Source organism: Scyliorhinus canicula, chromosome 18 (assembly GCF_902713615.1).
Source record: "Scyliorhinus canicula chromosome 18, sScyCan1.1, whole genome shotgun sequence".
NCBI classification, from domain to species: Eukaryota; Metazoa; Chordata; class Chondrichthyes; order Carcharhiniformes; family Scyliorhinidae; genus Scyliorhinus; species Scyliorhinus canicula.
The window spans coordinates 93,601,976-93,623,094 of NC_052163.1; positions in this window are offsets into that span (position 1 = coordinate 93,601,976).

The following is a 21,119-nucleotide window of genomic DNA, read 5'->3' on the forward strand; positions in this document are numbered from 1 at the left end:
TTTAGTTTTGGGGTTAATATTTACCAGGCCATTGGAAAGGACTCCCCGAGTTCGAGAGGCTGGAATTCAGTGCGCTCCTGATCACCGAATGTGTGGATGTCAGGGAAGGTTAGGGCCAGGTTTATTTGTGATCCCTCATTCCAGTCCCCTATTGGCACTGGCTGCAAGAGAAATCGAGGAGCTTATGGGTGCATAACATTGAACACTAGCAGCAGAAAATTAAAAGAAACCTCAAAGCTATTAATTTCTTTCTGTCGCCCGATTCAATTACTCGTCCTGCAGTGTCAACGTGCACTAATGCACGAAACAGGAAAGCCTGCCGCTAGACTTGTCCTTGGGTTAGAATCAGAATAACCCACACATTCATAACCCTGAATAAAAACATCTGTGCCCCGAAACTGTGTGAGCCTCCACTCCCAGCACCGAGCACCGAATCACGGCACCATACTCAGATTGCCCGACTCCTGGCATAATGGGCAGAACCTTGAGGCAGCAGAGGGATGGCAACACTGACTTCTGGACCCAATTCTCTCATTTGTGCTGTCATTGAGCTAGTCCCCACACTGGGAGCAGAGTTACTCAATGTCAAAATCAATCCAGTTTGACCTTGTGGGAAACTGAGTGAGGTCACTTCTTGGAGTAGGCTGCCACCTGGTGGGCACAGAGCCTCACTGCTTGAATAGTTGACTTGCAGTGAATTGCTTTTATTTTTCTTTCCTTCCATTCTTATTCCCCCCTTTCCTGACAGTGAAATAGAATCCACAGCATTTGGTTGTTCTTTGGTATTACTCTCAGGTGGCACACTTTACTTCAGATCTAGGGGACAAATTATTCAATCGTGAGGAGGGACAAGCTTGCAACCTCATAGGGCTGAGTTGTTAGGCCCCACCAGAGCTAGAAATGGAGGGGGTGGGGCCCAGAAATCTCAGCAACGGTTTCCTGAGGCTGTTCCCAATGCCGGCCATTTTTAAAGGTGAACAGACGGCTGTCATGATCGTCAGGGCTGCCTCAACCCTCGCCGCACCCCCCCCCCCCCCCCCCCCGCACCCCCCCCCCCCCCCCCCCCCCCATCCCCTCACACTCCAAAATAATAATAATTTTTATAATTGTCACAAATAGGCTTACATTAACACGGCAATGAAGTTACTGTGAAAATCCCCTAGTCGCCACACTCCGGCGCCTGTTCGGGCACACTGATGGAGAATTTACAGTGTCCAAATTACCTAACTGCATGTCTTTCGGGACTTGTGGGAGGAAACTGGAGCACCCAGAAGAAACCCACGCAGACACAGGGGAGAACGTGCTGCCTCCGCACAGATAGTGACTCAAACGGGGAATTGAACCCAGCTCCCTGGTGCTGTGAAGCAAAAGTGCTACCCACTGTGCTACCATGCCACCCAATACCAGTTCCTAAACAACCTCTCTTGGAGATAAACAAAAGGGAAATGCACAACAAGTCAATGAGCATCCCTTTCTCCATGGGCCTTGCAAATCATTTCTCTTCAGATAATTATCAGATTCCCTTTTAAAAATCACTATTGAACCTGCCTCCACCACACAAGGAGCGGGATTCTCCCTTCTGGGGACTAAGTCCCCACACCTGCCGTAAAACGGGCAAGAATCACTCGAAGGTCCGAGGTGATTATCCTTTTTCCAGGGGGCTAGCAGAGCCCCGGCAGAGCCACAGAGTGAGCCCGTGCGGAGGAAGGTAGGTCCCTCCCAGATCGCAATGGCCACCCAATCGGTGTCCCCCGATCGCGGGTCTTGCCACCGCTGAGGCCACGCCCGGAGTTAGATACTCCCCGCCCCCCACCAGGACCGCCACCGCAGCCGTGGGTCCCAGCTCCCACTGGGTGGCACCACATGTAAACCACGCCAGCGGAAGTTCAGCCTGTCGACCGCGAAGAATCGCCGCGAGGGCCTGTTTCAACAGCCTCTGACCGGCGTCGCGTCGACCACGCGTGCGGGACTGGCGGGATCGCGGAAGTGCTGTTGTGCCAGATTTCCGGCATGAACGACTATTCTCCGCCCCCACACCGGGCGCAATTCCAGTGCAGTGGGTCGGAGCCCAAGGTGTGCATTCCAGATTTTATCACTCACTGTATTATACTAATTTTGCCTTTGATTCTTCAGCCAATCACCTGAAATTGGTTTCCTCGGATTCTTGGTCCCTCGTGATTTTTAACATTTCCATATCTCCCCTCCACCTTTGTTTCTCTGAAGAGAACAGCCCTCGTTCAGTAAACCTACCTCCATAACCATAGCTTCTCATTCCTGGAGTAAATCGTTTCTGAGCCCTCTCTTATTCCTTCAGCCTCTTTGCTAAAGTGTGCAACCTAGAATTGAACACAATCTTCCAGATGAAGTCAAACACTGTTTCATAAAGATCCACAATAATTTCTTTGCTTTTGTACTCAATGCCTCTATTTATAAAGTTCAGGATTGCGTAAGCTTTTTGAATTGTTTTCTCAACCTACCTTGTCACCTTTAATGATTTGTGGACATATACAGCCAGGTTTCTCTGCTCCTGCATTCCCTTTAGAATTGTATGCTTTGTTTTATATTCTCTTTTCTAATTTTTCCTGCTAAAATGAATTGCTTTACAGTTGTCCATGTTAAATTTCATCTCCCACACCCGTTCAGGATTGTGTGTTACTTTTGCCCAACCTCTCTGCCCTCCTGGGTGCAGGTACAGCCAAAGTTCACTTTTAAGAGGGATTTCAGCACCTCAGCCACCCCTCCGACCCACCCCCATCTAGAGGAATGGTAGCCTGAGTCATAAATCTGTTCCAGAGTCCGCCTGCTGCTCCTTTTGTGGTGTATCGTGAATGGGTTATGTTTCCTGTATCCATTACCAAAGAGGAAATGAAGCAACGTAGCATGTGGTTGAGCAACACGGTGGCACAGTGGTTAGCACTGCTGACTCACAGCTCAGGGGACCTGGGTTCAATTCCAGCCTCGGGTAACTGTGTGGAATTTGCACTTTCTCCCCGTGTCTGCGTGGGTTTCCTCCCACAGTCTAAAGATGTGCAGGTTAGGTGGATTAGCCCTGCGAAAGTGTCCCTTGATGTCCAAAAGGTTAGGTGGGGTTACTGGGTTAGGGGAAAAGTAGTGGAGGCATGGGCTTAAGTAGGGTGCTCTTTCCAAGGGCCTGTGCAGACTCAATGGGCTGAATGACCTCCTTCTGCATTGTAAATTTTATGACTTGATGATGCTGACTCAGTCTCAATTTGTTCTGAGAAAGCTCCAATTCAGCATCTCTACCATAGAACATAGAACATAGAACGATACAGCGCAGTACAGGCCCTTCGGCCCTCAATGTTGCACCGACATGGAAAAAAAACTAAAGGCCATCTAACCTACACTATGCCCTTATCATCCATATGCTTATCCAATAAACTTTTAAATGCCCTCAATGTTGGCGAGTTCACTACTGTTGCAGGTAGGGCATTCCACGGCCTCACCACTCTTTGCGTAAAAAACCCACCTCTGACCTCGGTCCTATATCTATTACCCCTCAATTTAAGGCTATGTCTCCTCGTGATAGCCACCTCCATCCGCGGGAGAAGGCTCTCGCTGTCCACCCTATCTAACCCTCTGATCATTTTGTATGCCTCTATTAGGTCACCTCTTAACCTTCTTCTCTCTAACGAAAACAACCTCAAGTCCATCAGCCTTTCCTCATAAGATTTTCCCTCCATACCAGGCAACATCCTGGTAAATCTCCTCTGCACCCGTTCCAAAGCTTCCACGTCCTTCCTATAATGAGGCGACCAGAACTGTACGCAATACTCCAAATGCGGCCGTACCAGAGTTTTGTACAACTGCAACATGACCTCATGGCTCCGGAACTCAATCCCTCTACCAATAAAGGCCATCACACCATAGGCCTTCTTCACAACCCTATCAACCTGGGTGGCAACTTTCAGGGATCTATGTACATGGACACCGAGATCCCTCTGCTCATCCACACTACCAAGAATTTTACCATTAGCCAGATATTCCGCATTCCTGTTATTCTTTCCAAAGTGAATCACCTCACACTTCTCCACATTAAACTCCATTTGCCACCTCTCAGCCCAGCTCTGCAGCTTATCTATGTCCCTCTGTAACCTGCAACATCCTTCTGCACTGTCTACAACTCCACCGACTTTAGTGTCGTCTGCAAATTTACTTACCCATCCTTCTGCTCCCTCCTCTAGGTCATTTATAAAAATGACAAACAGCAACGGCCCCAGAACAGATCCTTGTGGTACGCCACTCGTAACTGAACTCCATTCTGAACATTTCCCATCAACCACCACTCTCTGTCTTCTTTCAACTAGCCAATTTCTGATCCACATCTCTAAATCACCCTCAATCCCCAGCCTCCGTATTTTCTGCAATAGCCGACCGTGGGGAACCTTATCAAACGCTTTACTGAAATCCATATACACCACATCAACTGCTTTACCCTCGTCCACCTGTTCAGTCACCTTCTCAAAGAACTCGATAAGGTTTGTGAGGCATGACCTACCCTTCACAAAACCATGCTGACTATCCCTAATCATATTATTCCTATCTAGATGATTATAAATCGTATCTTTTATAATCCTCTCCAAGACTTTACCCACCACAGATGTTAGGCTCACCGGCCTATAGTTACCGGGGTTATCTCTACTCCCCTTCTTGAACAAAGGGACCACATTTGCTATCCTCCAGTCCTCTGGCACTATTCCTGTAGCCAATGATGACCTAAAAATCAAAACCAAAGGCTCAGCAATCTCTTCCCTGGCTTCCCAGAGAATCCTAGGATAAATCCCATCAGGCCCCGGGGACTTATCTATTTTCACCTTGTCCAGAATTGCCAACACTTCTTCCCTACTCACCTCAATGCCATCTATTCTAATAGCCTGGGTCTCAGCATTCTCCTCCACAATATTATCTTTTTCCTGAGTGAATACTGACAAAAAGTATTCATTTAGTATCTCGCTTATCTCCTCAGCCTCCACACACAACTTCCCACCACTGTCCTTGACTGGCCCTACTCTTACCCTAGTCATTCTTTTATTCCTGACATACCTATAGAAAGCTTTTGGGTTTTCCTTGATCCTACCTGCCAAAGACTTCTCATGTCCCCTCCTTGTTCGTCTTAGCTCTCTCTTTAGATCCTTCCTCGCTTCCCTGTAACTATCAAGCGCCCCAACTGAAACTTCACGCCTCATCTTCACATAGGCCTCCTTTTTCCTCTTAACAAGAGATTCCACTTCTTTGGTAAACCACGGTTCCCTCGCTCTACCCTTTCCTCCCTGTCTGACTGGTACGTACTGATCAAGAACATGCAATAGCTGTTCCTTGAACAAGCTTCACATATCCAGTGTGCCCAACCCTTGCAGCCTACTTCTACAACTTACACATCCTAAGTCATGTCTAATGGCATCATAATTGCCCTTCCCCCAGCTATAACTCTTGCCCTGCGGGGTATACTTATCCCTTTCCATCACTAATGTAAAGGTCACCGAATTGTGGTCACTGTCTCCAAAGTGTTCACTTACCTCCAGATCTAACACCTGGCCTGGTTCATTACCCAAAACCAAATCCAAAGTGGCCTCACCTCTTGTTGGCCTGTCAACATATTGTGTCAGAAAACCCTCCTGCACACATTGTACAAAGAACGACCCATCCAATGTACTCAAACTATATCTTTTCCAGTCAATATTAGGAAAGTTAAAGTCTCCCATAACATACCCTGTTACTTTCGCTCTTTTCCAGAATCATCTTCGCCATCCTTTCCTCTACATCTCTAGAACTATTAGGTGGCCTATAGAAAACTCCCAGCAGGGTGACCTCTCCTTTCCTGTTTCTAACCTCAGCCCATACTACCTCGGAAGAAGAGTCCCCATCTTGCACCCTTTCTGCCACCGTAATACTGTCCTTGACTAGCAGCGCCACACCTCCCCCTCTTTTGCCCCCTTCTCTGACTTTACTAAAGCACCTAAACCCCGGAACCTGCAACAACCATTCCTGTCCCTGCTCTATCCATGTCTCTGAAATGGCCACAACATCGAAGTCCCAGGTACCAACCCATGCTGCCAGTTCCCCTACCTTATTTCGTATACTCCTGGCATTGAAATAGACACACTTCAAACCACCTACCTGAACACTGCCGCCCTCCTGCGAAGTCAAATCTGTGCTCCTGACCTCTCTACTCTCAATCTCTCGCACCCCAAAACTACAATCCAGGTTCCCATGCCCCTGCTGAATTAGTTTAAACCCCCCCAAAGAGTACTAACAAATCCCCCCCCCAGGATATTGGTGCCCCTTAGGTTCAGATGTAGACCATCCTGTCTATAGAGGTCCCACCTTCCCCAGAAAGATCCCCAATTATCCAGAAATCTGAATCCCTCCCGCCTGCACCATCCCTGTAGCCACGTGTTTAATTGCTCTCTCTCCCTATTCCTCGTCTCACTATCACGTGGCACGGGCAACAACCCAAAGATAACAACTCTGTTTGTTCTCGCTCTGAGCTTCCATCCTAGCTCCCTAAAGGCCTGCCTGACATCCTTGTCCCCTTTCCTACCTATGTCGTTAGTGCCAATGTGGACTACGACTTGGGGCTGCTCCCCCTCCCCCTTAAGGACCCGAAAAACACGATCCGAGACATCACTTACCAGTTCTCCAATTGTCTAATACTGCTACCAATTTCTGAAATCTTTAACAACCCTTGTGTGTGATCGGTGCTGAACAGTTAATCGGCTGAGCGAGCACAAGAAGCACGTTGCACAATACATTTACCAACAGAAGCATCATGGTGGCAGTTTTCAGATATGAGCAAGAACCAAACTACCAGGGGCGGGATTCTCTCAGCCAACACCGGGCCAGAGAATCGCCGGGCCGGGCACTAATCACGTGACGCCACCCCGACGCTGGTCCGTCGATTCACGGAGTGCGGAGAATCGGCGCCAGCGCGGTCGGCGCGGCGTCGGTCGGCGGCCTCTCTACGCGCCCTCCCTGGCAATTCTCCCCCTGGGATGGGCCAGGTGGCCGCAAAATAAATCCGAGTCCTGCCGGCACCGTCCACGTGTGGTCTTACCCGGCGGCATGCATCCTTCCACCCCGGCCTGGTGGGGGGGAGGGAGGGGGGAAGGGGGAGTCCGACCCGGGGTGGGGCTTACGCTGTGGCCTGGCCCGCGATCGAGGCCTACTGATCAGTGGGCCGGCCTCTCGGGCTGGGGGCCCCTTTTTCTCCGCGCTGGCGCCGGTAGCCCTACGCCATGTTGCGTCGGGACAGGCGCGGAGAAGGAAGGTACCACACATGCGTGCCGGCAGTAGCACGCATGCACAGACCCGCGCCGCCCATTTGACGCCGGTATTGGCAGCTGGAGTGGCGTGGGTCGCTCCAGTGCGTGCTGGCCTACTGAGGGGCTCAGAGTCGCTGTTTCTGGGGGCCTGTTGACGCCGTCGTGAAATGCGACGGCATTTACGACGGCGTGAACACTTAGGCTCAGGATCAGAGAATCCCGCCCCTTATTTCTATGGTAGAAATATATGGTTAAATGTTACCATTGTGCTCATTCAACACAGATCTTTATCCACTGAGAACAAACTTCAGTAAACTGTCCCCCCACCCCCCTCTTCCCTACCCCCACTCCCCTCAATCCCCCCAATTGAGCTCCAGGTGCACAATTTCCAGATAATCACTCCAACAGCTGGAGCACTGTGAAGGAACCACATCATTGAAAATAACCTTTAAACTTACGCCCAAATCATGAGCAATTATCTTGGCTCCATTTGTTATTTCTGCCTCGTAATACCACTCAGGTCTGTGATAAAGGTCAGGGGTTCGTTTTAATGAGTTTCAGCTTTTTAGTTTGCTGTTTCTGCAAATTAGCTTGTCTCCTTATTTTGATGACTGGCCCATGTGGAAGACTACCTCCTGTAACATGTATAATTGAGGGAGATTAGAGCTCGTCGAAAGAGAAGTTGATTTTTCGCTATCTTTTTGTGCGGCGGCTGATTCCTCTTTAAATAATTTGAGTGCTATTAATTTGTTCTCCCCCCTACCCCCCCCCCCCACCCCCCCCCCCCCCCCCTCCCCACCCCCCCCCAACACCTTCCCTCAACTCCTGAGTCTCACTGGGAAACAGACCAATACCCCACCCAAGAGATCCACTCCAGAATGAACATGGAAGACATGTTCTGGGGAGAGTGAGAAAGCTGGATTGTGTCTCCACCACATATCCACAAACACACACCTCCACAAACACATGCATATGTTTACCACTGGGGCTGCAGAACAGGCAGAATGTCTAGAGTTTATGTTTAGAGTTCACTGACTGTGGTTACGTTGCAATATTAACAGCCACTCTGCAGCAACTACATCCCACAGATAATGAACACATGAATGGTCTGTTCATTTGTTTCAGATTTTTCGAAAGAGACATGTCAACAGAACTCCTTCCTTACTCTCTTGGTAAAATGGAATTCCGAGCATCCAAAAGAACATGCTGATGGGGAGGCAGTGGCGCAGTGGTGTTATCACTGAACTAGTAATCCAGAGACCCAGAGTTCATGCTCTGAGGACCTGGGTTTGAATCCCTCCATGGCAGATGGTGAAATTTGAATTCAATAAAAAGGCCTGGAACGAAAAGTTTAATGGCAACCATGAAACCATTGCCAATTGTCGTAAATTCACTAATGGTTCACTAATGTCCTTTAGGGAAGGAAATCTGTTGTCCTTACTGTTACGTTCTGGTGCTTGGCCAGTAGGAATTATGCACAGTAGAATATCTAGTTTTTGACTAGTTGAAATGTTTTATTATAAAATAAATGTGTGGTTCAGATAACTATGAGAAATATATTACAAACTACTAATTATGATAAATTATCCTTAAGCTACTGCAATTTGACTTACACTAGCACGACTATCTCCAGGTTCGTCAAGGTATAGAGTCACATGATAGATTTACACTGCCACCTGCTGATTGGAGGTAATTTACATCACTATTTACATGATTGCTTATGCATATCATCACATCCCCTTTCCTTGGAAATGTAAACTATTTACATACAAGACTTTGCTTTACAATACAATAAGATATGCATCATTCTTCAGAACATTCAACTATATACAGTCCATCACAAATTCAGTCTCTCAGGTTTTCTTCTTTGCCTTGTTGACCTTCTGAGCATAGGTTGAATTTGTGAACATGTTTCATTTTCAATTGCCGTCACCAATGTTTCTTCTTGAATTTGTGCATTTTCACTTTGTTCTGGCTCTGTATGCTGAAATGTTTCTTTTTCAACTGTCTTTGGATTGTTTACAATGTCCTCTTGTGGTTCCATAACAAAAGGTTGCTGAATCTTCAGCAAAGCTCCCCTGTTTCTCCTTAAGACTGTTCTGTCATCAGTGATGATTAGATGCGAATGAGGACCTGCTGTTGCAGTACCTTAGCACACTTCCGCCATCTGTTCCAACCAGGATCTTCCATCTTGACCGTGTCATCTTTTTTGCAATGTGTGTAGCCTTCTTGTGAATTTGTCATAATACCTCTTCTGCCTCCTCTTTTGAAAAATAAGTTTCCTCTCTAGTTTTTGATTAACTGGTTCCTTCAGAAGTTTGTATTGAAGCTCCAGACACTGTTCATAGCTTTTCACCATTACTTGAATATCGTGGTTGATGCCCAGCCAATATACTGTTTCCCTGGCTCTTCGCTTGTACTTTTCTATTCCCAAGTGCCCTTCATTAATTTTTTTAAGAATCATTGACCTTAATGATTGTAGAATTGCAATCCTCTGTTGTTGAGGCAAAAAAAACATTGTCATCACTCAATTCTGTCCTAACATTCTAATAGCTGGAGCATGGAGAAATTTTATCACCTCTTGTAAGACTACATCTTAGGTCGTTTCTTCCTTTATCTGCATTGATTTGTCATCAGATCCTGGAAAGGATTCTGTTACAAGATTCATGTGGACTTGCACATCCTCATCCAAGTGGCGAATCCCTTCAATGCCTGTGGCTCGAGGTAGTGCATCAGCTACTACGAGATGTTTACCTGGCGTATAGCTGAGATAGAAATCATACATTTGTAGTTTCATCATCATGCTCTGTATCCCAGGGGACATCTTGTTCAGAAATTGTTAAACTATTGTGACAAGTAGTCTGTGGTCAGTTTCCACTAAAAATGTTGGTAGGCCACATACATAGTCATGGAATTTGGTAAGTCCATTAATTAAACCTAAGCATTCTTTTTCAATTTGAGCATGCCTGCGCACTACGTCAGACATTGACCTGGAAACATAGGCAATTATAAGCCAATTTTCATCACTGTCTTTTTGCAATAACATCGCTCCCAACCCATCTTTTGATGTACCTGTCGATAACTTCATCTTTCTGTTGGGTCAGAAAATGAATCAATGGTACTGTTGTCAGTGCTTCTTGTAATGCTGTTTCTGTCCAGTAGACCACTGGAATATCATATCTTTCTTGATGGTTTCTCTGAGGTGTGAAGTTTTTGCAGCGAGATTGGAAATAAATTTTCCAATGAAATTTATCATTCCGAACATTTGGGGTATTCATTTTTGTCATTGGGACGGGGCATATTCAAGGTTGCCTTTATTTTTTTCTTGATCAGGTTGTATACCTTGTATACCAAATGGCATCTTAAAAAACAACATTGACCGAATGGAGTGTTAAAAGTGCACAGCTTTGTGCTCCCCTTATCCAACCTGGGCTGCCAAAAACCCTGTGATGCATCTACTTTTCTAAAACATGCTGCTCCTGATATCCCACATGATTTCTTCCCTCTTCGGTATCGGATAATGTTCTCTTTTAATGTTGAGGTTCAAATCTTTGGGGTCCATACAGATTCTTAGGACGTTATTTCTCTTCTTAATGCAGGCCATAGAGTTTACCCAATCTGTCGGTTCTTCAATGCGTTTGATTACGCCTTAAGCCGTCATTCTTTCTAGCTCATTCTTCAATCTGTCTTTCAATAGAGCTGTTACACATCTTGGTGCATGTATGACTGATTGAGCATTTTCTTTTAATTGGATTCGAAACATGAATGGTAAAGTGCCAAAGCCTTGAAATATCTCAGGAAATTCTCTCAGTATGGAATCTATTGATGCATTTTGCCTGTTTACAGCACAGTCTGCACTGTAAAGACATTTAACTAGGTTAAGTGCTTCACATGCTTCCATTCCCAGTAGAGATTCACGTTATGCCTCTACAATGGAAAGCTTTACTGTGTGAACTTTTTTCTTTACATTTACATCAAGCTCGCATGCTCCAAGCGTAGTAATTTCATTTCCGTTGTAGTCTTTCAGTAGTACTGTTTATTTAAAACTTGTACTTTGATTCTCAGCTCTTTCAAATCTGACAAACTGATAAGATTGGTCCTCGCTCCCGTGTCGAGTTTGAAGTTAATCAATGTTTCATTGATCATCAATGGAACTTTCCAGTTATCTTTTGGAGTATTTGCATTTGCTTCACTGTTGCTGCAATTCACCATTAAAATGTTGTCTTCTTGCATGCCTTGACTATCCTTGTCCTCACTAAAAATCATGTCTATGAAGAACATGTTTATTTCAACAACCATGTTGATTTATTTTGGTTGTTCCGCTTTTTTATTGGTAAAGCATTGCTTAGCAAAATGATTTTTGCCTTTACATTTGTAGCATATCTTTCCAAACTCCAGACATTGCTGTTGCAAGTGTCTATCGTCACATCACTTGCATGAAATGGAGGTTTCGGTCGGTCTTTTAAAATGGCCATCGGTGCTGGGATCACGTTTTATACTTGGGTGCATGGCTACACTAATGGCATTGGCTGCCTCGCCTATCTTCGTGCCCAAACACTTGCGATTCGAAAATGCTAATCTGCTGTGCAGCTAGCTCGCTGGCATGATAAATTTTAACAGCATCATCAAGCTGAAGCTCATTTTCCCTGAACAGCCTCTCGTGTACCTTGTCGTTATAAATCCCGAACCAGATTTGATTGCGGATTATCGATGCTTGTAAGGTATCAAAATTACATGGCTGAGCGTTCAATCACAAATTGGTCAGAAAACTATCAAACTATTCACCTACCTTCTGGGTGCGCGTGCGATAAATGTAGTGCTCAAAGGTCTAATTTTCTATCGGTGTGCAATGCCGATCGAATTGCTTTACAACTTCACCGAAGCTCTTGCTATCCGCCTCGCTACCGAAAACAAACATGTTAAATATTTCTATCACCTGTAGGCCTGCTACAGTGAGCAGCAATGCTAGGCGTCTCTCATCAGGCTGTGGCCTGCAGACAAAGGGCTGAAACATAGAGTGTGAATCGCTGTTTAAAAATGTGCCAATTCTCATCGACATTACCAGTGACTCGAAGCTGGTGTGGTGCCCTCAGACCTTCCATCCTAGTAGTCCATTGAGTATGAGTTTCCAGTAGCTCACGAGGTTAATAGAAATTTTTTTATTTGTTTCTTCTCAGCAGTTATCTTGAGTTGTTTGGACTTCAAAGGATCTTGTTTTCTTGTTAGATCTTCAATCCTGGTACCATGTTACATTCTGGTGCTTGGCCAATAGGAATTATGCACAATAGAACATCTAGTTCTTGACTAGTTGAAATGTTTTAGGATAAAATAAATGAGTGGTTCAGATAACTATGAGAAATATATTACAGACTAATTATGATAAATTATCCTAGCGCTACTGCAAGTATGACTATACGCTAACCCGACTATCTACAGACTCCTTGAGGTATAGGGCGGAATTCCCCGACCCCCTGCCGGGTCAGAGAACCACAGGAACTCAGCCAGTCGGGCGTGGAGCATCAGGGGCGGGCCTCAGGCAATGTCCTGAGGTAGTCGATACGTGGTGTGGCATACTCTCCAAGTACGCCGCTTTGGAGCGGGGCAAAGCATCGCAAAAGCGGCGCCACGCCATCCCCGATTTGGTCGGGAATGGGGATTCTCCGGCCAATCGCCGAACGCGATTTCACCGTCGGCGACCGGAGAATCCAACCCAACATTTCAGTCAATGGGGCACTCACTGACATACTGCTAATGTTACACGTTTCTGAGGTATTGTGACGAACATGTAAAACCAGAAAAATGGTGGTTATAGAAAGCCGGGAGTGGAGACAGAGGAGAGAGAAGGAGGAAGAAGTACAAATGTAGAAAAAGCCCAGAGCTTTGCCACTGACCACCATTGGCGTGTCTCTCCTCTCGACGTGCGAGTTTCCATCCACTTGGTGATTTTTATTTTCTGTTATTGAAGCAGAGGCCTTTTTCTTTTCAGATTCTTTATGTCCTATCGTTGCTTTGTCCGGTGTACCTGAATTCAATGGCCTCGTAGATGTTGGTTCGATGTAATCAAGTTTTTCGTCCGTTGATTTGGACACTGAATCTGTTCTGGGTTTTTTTTCTTAATTTTACCAAGCTTTTATCTCCTTTACCTCCTCAATCTCTCTCTGGGTTCCTGTCGTATCTTCCTCCTCTCTCAATTTTCTTAATGAGGAAAACTGTTATCAACTGACTGATTTCCTTTGTATATTCTCTGTGTGATGACAACGCGCAGAAGCAGCGGATGCTGCTGCTCGGAGCTGCTCTGGTTATGTTTTCCATGGCTTTTCAAAACAATGTGGGTATATATATTTTTTTCTTGTTGTTATGGTTATGGATGGTAATAACTTCAGAATCATTTCCTTCTGCCTGTAGACAACTTTCTGAAAGTATAGGACTGCAACAGTATGGGATGATCTTAAGGGCAAGGGTCGATTTTAACCCTTGACTCTTTGTTGAGTTAGCTGGATGAAGCTGGGGCAACATAAGGGTGCTGCAGTCAGCTCTGGTGTCCCGCCATGTCTCTTTTCCCAACTGCTAACCAGTGACCTCTGCTGGAAAGTATGTGTAGGTATCAGATGGCAGGATTGAGTTTGGTTGCGATGTCTCATGAAAGTGAATAGTTCCATCGCACTCACTACGGAACCTCATGAGAGGTAATGGTTGGTTACGGGAGGTACCAGAACGATACCCCATGAAAATTAAACCCCTGTCAGGACAAAAGCAGGACAAATTTGTGAGCAGCACGGTAGCTCACGTGACTAGCACTGTGGCTTCACAGCGCCAGGGGCCCAGGTTCAATTGCCCGCTGGGTTGCTGTCTGTGCGAAGTCTGCACGTTCTCCCTGTGTCTGCATGGGTTACCTCCGGGTGCTCCGGTTTCCTCCCATGGTCCAAAGACATGCAGGTTAGGTGGATTGGCCATGCTAAATTGCCGTTAGTGTCCACAAAGCTAAGGAGGGGTGATTGCCTTATGGGGATAGGGTGGAAGTGAGGGCTTAAGTGGGTCGATGCAGACTCAATGGGCCGAATGGCCTCCTTCTGCACTGTATGTTCTATGTATAAATCCAATCCAGCCAGTAACCGCCCTATCAGTCGATTCTTGATCATCAATAAAGTGATGGAAGTTGTCATCAATGATACCATCAAGTGTCACTTACTTGGCAATAACCTGCTCACTGACGCTCGGTTTGGGTTCCGCCAGGGTCACTCAGTTCCTGACCTCATTAGAGCCTTTGTTTAAAGATGGACATAAGAGCTGAACTCCAGAGGTGAGGTGAGAGGTGCTGCCCTTGACATCAAGGCAGCATTTAATCGAGTATGGCATCAAGGAGCCCGAGCTCGTTGTCCGAGTCGGAGTCAGTGGGAATCAGGAAAAAAACTCTCCCCTGGTTGGAGTTGTGCCCAGCACAAATGACGATGGTATGGTTGTTGGTAGTCAGTCATCTCGTCCCAGGACATCACTATAGGAGTTCCTCAGGGTCATGTCCTAGGCCCAACCACCTTCAGCTGTTTCATCAATTACATTCTTTCCAACATTAGGTCAGATGTGGGGATGTTTGCTGGTAATTACAGAATGATCTGCACCAATTGTGACACCTCAGTCACTGAAGCAGTCCATATGCAAATGCAGCAAGACCTGGACAATATCCAGGCTTGGACTGACAAGTGGCAAGAATATTCGCACCACACAAATGCCAGGCAATGACCATCTCCAATAATAGAGAATCAAACCATCACCCTTGACATTCAATGGCATTACCATCACTGAATCCCCCACAATCAACATCCTGAGAATTATCGTTGACCAGAAACTGAACTGGAATAGCCATATACTGTGGCTACCAGAACAGATCAGAGGCTAGGGATCCTGTGGCAAGTAACTCATCTCCTGACTCCCCAAAGTCTGTCCACCATCTACAAGGCAGAAGTCAGGAGTGTGATGGAATATTGCCCACTTGCCTGGAAGAGTACAGCTCCAGCAACACTCAAAACATTCGCTACCATCCAGGAAAAGTAGCCCTCTTGATTGGCACCTGTTCCACAAACATTCATTCCCTCCACCAACGATGCACAGTGTCAGCCGGGTATACCATCTACAAGATGCACTGCAGGAACTCACCAAGGCTCCTTCTGCAGCATCTTCCAAACTCACACCCACTCCATCTAGACGCCAAGGGTAGCAGACACATGGGAAGACACCACCTGCAGGTTCCCCTCCAAGTCACTCACCATAACTGTCGCTGGGTCAAAATCTTGGAACTCCCTCCCTAACGGCACAGTGGGTGTACCTACATCACACAGACTGAGCGGTTCAAGAACATTGAACATAGAACATACAGTGCAGAAGGAGGCCATTCGGCCCATCGAGTCTGCACTGACCCACTTAAGCCCTCGCTTCCACCCTATCCCTGTAACCCAATAACCCCTCCTGACCTTCTTGGACACTAACGGCAATTTAGCATGGCCAATCCACCTAACCTGCACGTCTTTGGACAGTGGGAGGAAACCGGAGCACCCGGAGGAAACCCACGCAGACACGGGGAGAACATGCAGACTCTGCACAGACAGTGACCCAGCGGGGAATCAAACCTAGGACCCTGGCGCTGTGAAACCACAGTGCTAGCCACTTGTGCTACCGTGCTGTCCACCTTCCACCACCACTACCTTCTCAAGGAAAATTAGAGATGGGCAACAAAGTTTGGCCTAGCCAGCGAAGCCCACATCCCGTAAAGATGATGAGGTGAGGTGTCATGTGAGGGGATGTATAGGGTGATGGTGGAGGTGGAGGTGGGTGGCCTAGAAGATCAAATGTTGGTTACATCTTTCATCAGCTAATCACCAATTCCTTTCGCTAGCTGGAGAAAGTCTGTATAAGACAGAGAGGAAAAATTGCAGCCAGAAAAATTGCCAGCCATTCGGCATCTACATCACCAGGGGATGTGTTAGAGGGAGTGTCAACACCTCCTAACCAGTGTCTGTCAGATGGTCCAATCAAGTGGTTCTAAATGTTGCTCTAGTCTGGGTGCTTCTTACAGATACCTACCAGAGATTACATTTACAGAAACGAGAATTTCCAAAAGTCTGGGTTGGGTTCCTTTGAGTTAACAATAACATTGGGACAACTGAGAACTAGGGAGAGGCAGGTTGAGTATCCTTTATCTGTAAATCTGAAAAAGAACACATCCAAACACCACACTGTTTTTGAACCTCATCGGCCTTTAGCGCAGGATGTCCAGTTGATTGTCTGCACTTCTTACCTTGTGATTTGTGCAGTGAATGTGTCAAATAGAACCTTATTACAGGTATCCTGCATTTATTATTCAGTGATACATCTTACTTTTCCAGCCATGTTATTTACTTTAGACTATAGCTAGCCTACAGTTTTTGCTATTGTAAAATAAGTTTACACATGGTATCCAGAAGCCAAAATGATCTGAAATCCAAAATACCATCAGCCCCGAAGGTTTCGGATAATCAACCTGTAATGCCTGGCGAGAATATTCAGAAGATTAATAATAAGGGAGAGCTGGAGATCTTACAGGACCATAATTTATTCTTAATATGGTACACTGTAGCTTTCTGCACCATGTGTTAAGGTTTCCTTTGTCTGCTTAATATTAACCAAATTATGCCAAGACTAAAGATCAAGTGGTTTGAAAACGATATGTGATGCTTACAAGATAACGCCCTTAGATAAGCCCATGCCATTGCAGATAATGACTGAGAACTGGTAAATGGAACAGTTTTCTGGGATTACTTCCATGGATTATCAACTCTGAAATTAGAAGACCAACAGAGTATATTACACAATGTAGTGTTGGCATTAGAAAGGGAATGTTCGTGCTTGGTGATCAGGAACTTTACAAGACGGTTATGTTTTTAAATGGACCTTTAATTCCAAATAACATGGAGAACTCCTTTGCTTGGAGACATGACCATGTGATCTGGTTGTCATGGGGGACTCGAACAGAAATGCATTCAGGTGGGGATGGTTGTTTCAATACCTTTTCACAGTATCATAGGAAAAAGATGCAGCTTCTGTTTGTGATACAGAAACAAAGGGTTATGGGAAAGCAAGGTGGACTGTTTTACGTTCACAACTGAGCAGGATGCTTCTAAGAGTTTGGTTTCTGTGCAGAAAAAGGGAACAGAACAGACAGGGCTCTTGAAGATTTAACAATGGGGTTTCACTCTGGTGTGTCCTGCTGGTGTTGATCCTATCCAGAAAACTCATGGTTGAGTAGAAAGATTGTCAAAGGACACTGAAAGTTTCAACCTGGTATTATGGGGAGAAGGGAACTCGTTGGAGAGCTGGGAGTGACTGTTAGACAATTGCTGATAGTCTCCATATCTGCAAGAAACATGGGGTTGGGTAAAAGCATTTCGTAAAACATACCTTGATTGTGCAGTGAAGCAAAACATGTTTCTTATTTTGATGTATTGCCTGCTAACTAACGTCTGATCTATGGATTTTTGTTTGATACGGTAAAAATCTTTTCAAAGCAGGAAAATTTTGTCCATTGGTTTATTTCTATTGGTCATTTGAGAAATCCATCTCCTTTGAAAAGTTATCAGTCTCTATGGGACTGTAACACAGATTATGCCGAGGATTTTCCATCTCCACTGTGGAGGGGGGTGGGGGGGCCTCCTTGCAGCAGATGCAGCGAGCCATTCAAACCTCTGTTAACATCTGCAGGATCGGAATATCCTGATGACGGGAATGGCCAGAAAATCCCACTCGAACAAAGACAGGCAGCGACAGCATTGGATCAGCACTCACGGATTAGAATAATATTGTAATACAATCCATCTCGCTAGATAAAAATGAATAAGAAATTAAACATGGTGGGTAAGCTGAACATGTTGGAGAGTTCAGAGTTAAAATTGCAATTGAAATGTATAATTATAGCTGGTCTCTGGGCAACAGGGTTTCTAAGGATAACAGGTAAGTGTTGGAATGCCAACGTGTGTGAGAGAGTGAGCTTTGTATCACTCCAGATGTCTCTTATCATTTATAGTGAATGCCTGTGATGGGAAGGAGATATTAACTGAAAAGACTTTGACCATGATTGATTAATGTATAACCTCAGTGAGTGGTGCAATGTTTTTAAATTCTTTTTTCATGGGAGGTGGGCGTTACTGACAAGGCCAAATTGTTACCAATGCCTAATTGCCTTTGAACTGAGTGGCTTGCTAGGCCATTTCAGAGGGCAGTTAAGAGTCAACCACTTTGCTAAAACGTAATAAACATTGGCAGAGGGATCAATTAACCACGGCGCGGAATGGATGGTGATTAGAAGTTAGGTAAATAAGCTGCCCATAAACGGTTCTTCCCAGAACAGATAAACAATGAGGTCTTGCTGGGAAATGTAACTTTGAAATAGGCATTGATCATTTATAACAAAGAAGCATTTCTGAAATTTATCAGAGGGTCTGTGAGTGAAACCTGAAGCCACACCTTGCATTGTGTGTCCTGATCACTTGTACATTATGAATGACGTTCGTTCCACACACCCAGGCTGTGAATGTCTTACTCGAGGAATGTTGCATAGAAAAAAGGAAGTCGACTAACGGTTCTCGTAACAGTCATGGTGCCAAAGAGCTTGTCTCAGAGGCGGTTCAGGCACCTCCCTCAGGTCCACGCGGGCCTCATTAATAAGGACAGCCGCCTAGCTGCCTGACCCTGACCCATACGTGCACCCCCATGCAACCCGCCAGAGTTTTTAAAAAAATAATTTTTATTGAAATTTTTACAAAATACAAAATATAAACATCTTAACTCTATTAACATACAACCGCGGTAACACCCCATGAACAATACCCCCCCCCCCCCCCCCAGCTTCAAGAGCAACTTCAAACAAAAGGAAAGAACAAAAACAAAGAAAAAGAAAAAAGAAAAAAAGAAAAAAGAGAGAGATAGCACCCTCCACAAACCCATGTGCACAGTTCTCCCTCCCCCCAATCCTCCCCCCCCCCCCCCCACCCCCCCGGGTTGCTGCTGCTGCCAGCCTATTTCCCTACCGTTCCGCCAGAAGTCCAGAAAAGGCTGCCACCGCCTGAAAAACACTTGTACTGATCCCCTCAGGGCAAATTTCACCCTCTCCAATTTAATGAACCCTGCCATATCAGAGATCCAGGCCTCCACGCTTGGGGGCCTCGCATCCTTCCATTGGAGAAAGATCCTCCGCCGGGTTACTAGGGACGCAAAGGCCAGAACACCGGCCTCTATCTCCTCCTGCACTCCCGGCTCCACTGCCACCTCAAAAATTGCGAGTCCCCAGCCTGGCTTGACCCTGGATCCCACCACCCTCGACAACGTCCTTGCTACCCCCTTCCAAAACTCCCCCAACGCTGGGCACGCCCAAAACATATGGGCGTGGTTCGCTGGGCTCCCCGAGCACCTAGCACACCTGTCCTCACCCCCGAAAAACCTGCTCATCCTCGACCCAGTCATGTGGGCCCTATGCAGCACCTTGAACTGTATGAGGCTAAGCCTCGCACAGGAAGAGGAGGAATTCACTCTCTCCAGGGCATCCGCCCACGTCCCCTCCTCAATCTCCTCACCCAGCTCCTCTTCCCATTTACCCTTCAGTTCCTCCACCGAGGCCTCGTCTACCTCCTGCATTACCCGGTATATGTCCGAAATCCTCCCTCCTCCGACCCACACCCCCGAGAGCACCCTGTCCCGTACCCCACATGGGGGAAACAAGGGGAACCCCTCCATCTGCCGCCTGGCAAACGCCCTAACCTGCATGTACCGAAACATGTTCCCCGGGGGGAGCCCAAACTTCCCCTCTAACTCCCCCAAGCTCGCGAACCTCCCCTCCACAAACAGGTCCCTCAACCTCCTAACCCCTGCCCTGTGCCAGCCCAGAAATCCACCATCAATGCTCCCTGGGATGAACCGATGGTTCCCCCGTATTGGGGCCTCCATCGAGCCCCCCATTTCTCCCCTGTGTCGTCTCCATTGCCCCCAGATTTTGAGGGTAGCCGCCACCACCGGGCTCGTGGTATACCTCGTTGGAGGGAGTGGCAACGGCGCCGTTACTAGTGCCTCCAGGCTCGTGCCCGCACAAGACGCCGCCTCCATCCTCTTCCACCCTGCCCCTTCCTCGTCCATTACCCACTTACGCACCATCGCTGCGTTGGCCGCCCAGTAACACCCACAGAGGTTGGGCAATGCCAGCCCCTCCCTATTCCTGCCTCGTTCCAGGAACACTCTTCGAACCCTCGGATGGGGAGACACTGGAACAGGAACAAAAACCTCGGGAGCACCGTCATCTTGACGGACTGCACCCTCCCCGCCAGTGACAGCGATAACATATCCCATCTCTTAAACTCCTCCTCCATCTGCTCCACCAATCTTGTGAGGTTGAGCTTGTGCAGGGCCCCCCAGCTCCCCGCCACCTGGACCCCTAGGTACCTGAAGCTCTTCCCTGCCTGCTACAATGGGAGCCTACCAATCCCCTCCTCTTGATCCCCCGGATGCACCCCAAACAACTCACTCTTGCCCAGGTTCAACTTATACCCCGAGAAACCCCCGAATTCCCTAAGAATCCTCATCACCTCCGGCATCCCCCCCCACCGGGTCCGCCACATACAGCAACAGGTCGTCCGTGTACAGTGACACTCAATGCTCCTCCCCACCCCGCACCAGGCCCCTCCAGTTCCCTGACTCCCTCAGTGCCATGGCCAGGGGCTCAATCGCCAACGCGAAGAGCAAGGGGGACAGGGGGCACCCCTGTCTCGTCCCCCGATACAGCCGAAAGTACTCCGACCTCCTCCTATTTGTGGCTACACTTGCCAT